General features: G+C 32.3%; 1 long non-coding RNA gene across 2 annotated transcripts; it reads right to left on the reverse strand.

Annotated features, from left to right (window-relative positions):
• Positions 1-3,323: 3,323 nt before the first annotated feature.
• Positions 3,324-5,238, reverse strand: LOC134239977 (uncharacterized). Of its 2 annotated transcripts, XR_009986328.1 has the most exons (4): positions 5,096-5,238; positions 4,852-4,924; positions 3,680-3,806; positions 3,324-3,365 (listed from the first exon to the last, which is right to left on the reverse strand). It is a non-coding gene; the product is annotated as an uncharacterized LOC134239977 (long non-coding RNA). The 2 variants fall into 2 exon arrangements; XR_009986327.1 differs by lacking the exon at positions 5,096-5,238 and having other exon boundaries at positions 4,852-5,028.
• Positions 5,239-6,925: the final 1,687 nt, after the last annotated feature.

Here is a 6,925-nt window from a genome sequence, read left to right on the forward strand (position 1 = left end):
TTTTAAAGCATAAAGGAAAATTAAAATATTTTTAAAGCTGAAATAATGTGTTTCCAAACAAAAACGTTCCCTAAAGATTGGTTTCTCAAATTTGTTTCATTTATTTAGCACACGGGACGGGTACATAGAAGGGGGGGGTTAACCAACAAAATAAGGTAAACACCAATTTTCAATGTCTATATTATGTATATATTTGCAATAAAAGGGGGGCTAAAGCCTATGTATTATACTTTTATTACATTAGAAATAAATAGATTTACTTGTTATGTAACTCTATCCAGTGTTCGAAATTAGCGTCGGCCCGTCGGTCCTGCGCCGACGTACAAACGGAAGGACTCATGTATAGTATGACTAAATGGGTCCTTGAAATGATTTTGGGCCGATGATGATTTGCAAAGAAAGAAGGCCTAAAAATATGTTTCTATCCTATAACCCGACCGACACATTCAAATTGCTACCATATCTGTACCGCTGGTTTCAATCAGCTGATGCAATTTTTATAAAGAATGTAAATTGTAGCTTTAGTTGAAATATAAATATGTCATCCTAGTCAACCTTCACTTAAATATTAAGAGGAATGATCATTTTTATATCATCTAGCATTTCCTCCTCCCATTTGTTTAGCTTCGTTTTCCATCTCAAGACAGCCATGTTGGGTGTCTACTGTAAATATCCCACCTGTTTACTTCAGTCCTGGGATGTTTGGCCCTCTTATTTAGGTATTAAATAGAAACTAGATTATGCTTCAATGATTGAGATCATACATTAGGCAAAAAAAAAAAAAACAACTAACAGACAGACCATGTTTTTTTTGTTTTTGTTTTAGTTTTTTTTTTAAATGTTACTGGAAACAAAAAGTATGTTTACAGTAAAATGAGCATATTTTTTGTATTTTTTTGTTTTTTTTTTTGTTTTTTCGTTAAACAACATGATTTTTTATTGGTAGAGAATTGATAAACTTATCAAGATTGTCAATTAAAGTTTATTTCTCCAAAATATTTGATGGTATTATATTGGGGCCAATGCTGCCTTGGAAGGACCTGTGTAGACCCTTTATCAGTGGGTCCTTTGGACCCACAGAAAATAATTCCGAATTTCGAACACTGACTCTATCCAGATATAAAAATGTCAAATATTACTTCTTTCATGTTACTCTATATATATTCAATTTCAATATAACTTGTATAGCCTTATGACTCCCTTCCCGAATACTCTTACAATTATGAGACAGACTTTTTTTCTTTCTTAAAATAGGAATTAGAAATAGGAATATTTTTAATGAAGGCATTTGTCAGATAGATAAATCTAATGTTGTCTCCAAAAAGGCAATGACTGGGTCCATAGGACATTCATACTTTAACGATAGAACATTTTATTTACATTTGTCATCATATTTTATAGGGATCCAGCAGATACAGAAAAAGGGACAACACTTCGACTGAATGTGTTATCAATATACCGGTATAGATCTGTTCTGTTCATGAGGCATACATACTGAATATGTATTACATTTGGTGTGTATAATATTTGGTGGAAATTCAATTTTCAACAAGTTATCATCATTCTATTAGATATCGGAATGTGCTAGTTATTAAATTCATATTCAAGACATTTAGTGATGTACTTGGATAGGCGGACTATGTTTTCCACTAAATAAAATATATGGCTAAATGTAATATGTTTACATTATGTATAGTATTTCTCATAATTCTTATACTCATGAAGAGTGTGACAGCTTCCAAGTAGTTAATGATGGAATTTATTTTCCTTTGTATCAAGTAAATTTTGGGCTGCTCTTTTATTATCAAACCTACTAGTTCATTTATTTATCAAATTCAGGAAAGCTAACATACAATGATAAATAAATTAAGTTGAATGAACCATAATACTAGTTAAATTTGGTACATACTTTCTTATTAAATATCAAATTTGATTGGTAAAAACATTTGTTAACAATTACTTTTCTCCTTCGGTGTGCCTAACATTACATCCCTATGATTCAAAATGCATGTCGATACATGTAGGTACATGTAACTTTTCCATAAAAATAGCTAACTGTGCAGAGTGTTCGCACACTTGTTTCAACAAATGACATTTTCTTAAAAATATTTCAGAGTAACAAGACAAATATTGCATGTTTATTTTGATACACTATACATGAACTTGAGAAAAAAATTAAGGAAGTTGACATTGTATATTTGCTAGTTACTTGTGTAATTAGTCATATATTAATATATTAAGAATGTACACAGGCATAATATATCACTGTTAATATTTGAGAAAGTATTCATTTTTTGTGTAGATGCTTACTTCCACTCTAATACATTTGCCAGGTTCTTGTGAAAAGTGTTTTATTTGGCACCATTCAGCTACAAATACCCAATGTAATCTTTGCCGGTGGAATTGTGACCTCAATCAAGTGAATCAACTGCTGCAAATTGTTTCAAACATTTTACACCTGCAGGTTAGTACTTATAAAATTTTGTTTGAAGGAAAATAAAGGCTAACAAGACCTGAAAATACAAGCAAGATGTAGTACAAAAGTGTTGATACAAGTCATTTAAAAATTTCATTTCTTTGCAGTTAGTGATGAGTGCAACAGAAGTTTTTATCAGGATCTCGTCCGACATCATAGGTACAACTGGTCAGTGTGATTTCTTAGATAACAGGACATATTGTGAAGGCGCCTAGGCAGTTACATATGTACACGTGGCTCCAAATGATGCTTGACTGTTTTCCTTCACTTTATACGTAAACCTGGATTGGTCTTTGATGCAATAATACAGACCCAAGTTATGTTTTCAATCCCATATTCCCACAGTCAGGTGCTGAAATAAAATGATTTTGATTTTAAATATATATTTTTTGTTTTTATGAAATGTAACAAAACATTTTACAGAAATTAAAATATGGTACAAGTGGAAATTTTAGTGAGATCATGATGGAAATTTAGTAATTTGTCCTTAAAATTTGGTATTTTCTATTTAGCGAGAAGTAATTGTAGCAATTTTTAAAAGATTACTAACTTTATAATATTTGTATTTAAGTATTTTCATTAACATAATTATTACACCTAAAACACATTTAATTTTAAGTGATATTCAATTTTAGCAATTTCAGAAACCTAGCTGATCATGCCTCACTAAAAAATACGCTTACAAGGAATTTAAACTACCAATTGAATAAGTATCTTAAATGAAAATCTTTTGAAGGATTTTCTTGTCAATTCTTTGCTGATAGGGTTACTTACCTTTAATAATGTCATCACAAGTGAGGCACATGGCTGGTCTTCATGCTGGATGAATTCTTGATCAAATTAGACTAATCAGTGATGTCCTAAGATTTCCAGATAAGCTGACAAAAACCTGTAATTTACAAAACTTCTGTAAAATTTCATTCGAAGTATTGCACAGTTGTTCCAGTATGCATTACTGATAATTTAGGTGTAATGAGTTATAAATCTGGTAAATATCCATTTATTGGATATTTAATACAAAACTTAACCTTCTTCATTAAATTTTATCAATATTTTTACAAGAAAAACAGAATGAAATTGTCCTTTTTATACCAAAAAATGTCAAAGGCCTTTTCATAAAAAAAAATGGATTTAAAAATATTTGTTTTACACACTGTTTTCATATATATGTCCTAGAACTTATTCTGCTGCATCTGATCATACCTGTATTTGATTTGCATTTTTAAGGAGTCTGATCATTCAAGTCAGTTTAGTCAGTTTAGTGCTTGACTGGATCTTTCAGCAACAGCATATTTCATCTTTGTTACTGCCTGGTTCCCTTGTACTTCTGCTATAAAATAAGTTTTAATGTATATAATTGTATGAGATTGATGAATAAATAAAGAGGAGAAAATGCAGTAGACCAGACTGGGATTTGAACCCAGGCCACATGAAACTCCGGTCAGGTGCTCTACCAACTGAGCTATCTGGCCACCGGCAATCGAACCCCGCTGACCGCCACATTCCTCCCTCCTTAAAGGTCTTTAGACCCCAACCCCGGCTCATCCCTGGCAGGTCTTTCACCTGTCAGTTCCAGGGCATGGCACAGCACCAAATGTAGTAAGAAAAGAGAAATGCATGAGAAAACTTGTGGCTGGAACGAGAATCGAACCCAGGACCCCTGTATCAGGTCCAGCACAATACCCCGATAAAGGTATATAGCTTGATAAAGCTATATACATGTAGCTTTATAAAGGTATTTAAAATACCTTGATCCAGGTATTTTATGGAATGAAAATTCAAAAAAATTCTTTAAAAATTAAATACTGAAAGTTGAGTTCTTAGTTTTTGTCAGTGTGTCCACTCGTGCATGAAAAACACTCTGGTATCAAAAAGAAAGCATAAAAAACGTCTCCTCACATGACATTTTTATACTGATTTGTTTATGTTTGAGCACTTAACATGCATGGGTGAATATACTGACAACAACTCAGAACTCGACTCTCAGTAATTAATTTTTTTTAAAGATTTTTTTTTAATTTTCATGACATAAAATACCTTGATCAAGGTATTTTAGATACCTTGATAAAGCTATATAGCTTATTCAAGCTATATACCTTTATTGGGGTATTGTGCTGGACCTGTGTATTACTAGTCAGGTGTCTAACCACTGAGCTATCCAGGCTGATATCCATGGTCCATAAAGCCCGAAATTCTACACATGTATGTTTATTGTATTGAAGTGATTTGAATTTTGTTAAATGTTGAATGCAGCGAAATACTTCAAATAGCAAAAAATATAATATTACATCTTATCTTTGGGAAATAGATCTTAAATAGGTGATCCTATAGGTGACACACAACAGGTAAATCTTAATTTAAAAAAATATATTTACCGATGCAAAAGTGATGCATGCAGGCTCCACAATATGACGTTTGTACCCATCGGACACTGACAAAACTTCTCCTCTATAATCAGCCGATAATAACATTATCGTCCTCGAATTCGAGAAAAATCTGTTAATAAATTTAGGCGAAGGATGATTATGAATCTATTTCATTCAAGTATAAAGTGAAACACTTCATTTTCTCTCAAAATAAACAAGAAACAGTTGACATTCTCTGATTGTTTACCTGTACTTCGTCGATCGAATTTTTCCTGGTGGACACTCGCACCCAAGCTTTTATGACACGCAATTCATCCATCGTAAGTCGGAGAACCCCTCTGCTTTGTATAACTACTTAACTTTTCCTCAGAAGCTTTGTATAAACCAGAAACATGCTTAACTAAATACACACTAACACAGTTCCTCATTTTATGTACCCGGAAGTGAAAATTATCGTATAATCTGAATGTTGGTAAAATGGGTAGGCAAACCCGGGCCGGGGCAAATTAAAAGCCGGGGCAGATCGAGGTTTTTCATATTTCCGTCTTCATACTTTATTGATCGAGCTGAAATTTTCAGAATCTATTTAATACATGATTATTTATATTTGCTGCTAAAATTGCCACGAAATATTTTATATTGTAGATTTTATCGGCGATTATTGATTTTCAAGTTGGTAAAATGGGTAGGCAGTTTCCCAAGTTCAAAATTTACGTTTTCAGACATATGCTGCATAAAGTCCATAAAGTTATGAATAATTCTGGTGCTTAAGAATGTATATTAGCTATAAATTAAGATTTCTTCATTGGTTATTGTAATATTTAGGTAAAATTACATGTTTTAAGAAAAAACGGATCATTAAAACCGGATCCGATCACCCGGGACAAACCTGAAAATTCCGGAATAGTTGTACAGGTTAATAATGTTTGTCACCTGAAAAAAAACAGCCCAATTGATTTGTTGGAAGCTTGTATTTAATTTTTTAAAAAGATAATTCATTTAAAGAAAATTTGCAGTTACATAATTAATGAGTTAATGCAGAATCCCTACCACTGGCTTTAATTTAATCACACACAAGCTCGGAATAGTGCTAAATACATTTAGTAATATCAGATCCAAATCAGTTATATTTTTTATCTTAAATCAAAGCTAAAATTCATTTCAAAAACCCATTTTCAAACTGATTGTTTAGATTAATAAATAAAAAAAGGGTCTTGTGAGGATACCTCCATGTGGTTAGAGCTGGGCAATGTCACAAAAGTGATAGCTAACATCCTCCAATACAAACAATTGGTTTTAATTATTTCGGAATTTTCGGGTTTGCCCCGGGTGATCGGATCCGGTTTTAATGACCCGTTTTTCTGAAAATGCGCAAATTCTGCATACTTATCGCTTTTATAATGTAAAACTAATTATATTTCGTTTATATAGAGTGTAAAATATTGGAAAAGTCCACAATTGTAATGGTTTAATCAGTCGTAATTTAAAAATACCGTAAAATGTCGTATTGATTTTGCCTACCCATTTTACCAACCTGGAAATGAACAATCGCCCAGAAAATCAGAAATATTATGTATATTATGGCGATATTAACAGCGAATACAAAAGAACCTTAAAGGAACATAACTTGAAAATTTCAGATTAATTGGTGGAGTCTTAGCGGAGATATTTGAAAACCTCGATCTGCCCCGGCTTTTAATTTGCCCCGGCCCGGGTTTGCCTACCCATTTTACCAACACTCGTATAATCTCGCGAGTCACGTGACGAGACTTACAGACCCTATAGAATATTAAGAAAGAGTGTCTAAATGTAAAATAAAAACGCATAATAATCATAAAATTAAAATTTTATGAATAATGGGTTAAATGTTTCATCCAATCCTGATTGACAAACTCCGACGTAACTGAAGTGCGGAGAAATAAGCACACATGTTGGGCATAGTCTAAAGCAAGGACCGCGTTATATACATGTCTAAACAAACTTTACTTTCTCTACTTCAACAGGATTTGTTGTATATATAATTTAAATTAACGTGTAAATATAAATATACATTGTACTTTTAATACGGAAATTTTTCAAAAAT

The sequence above is a fragment of the Saccostrea cucullata genome, unplaced genomic scaffold, assembly GCF_032062105.1.
Source record: "Saccostrea cucullata isolate Sc308-1 unplaced genomic scaffold, CSIRO_AGI_Scuc_v1 ctg17959, whole genome shotgun sequence".
NCBI lineage: Eukaryota > Metazoa > Mollusca > Bivalvia > Ostreida > Ostreidae > Saccostrea > Saccostrea cuccullata.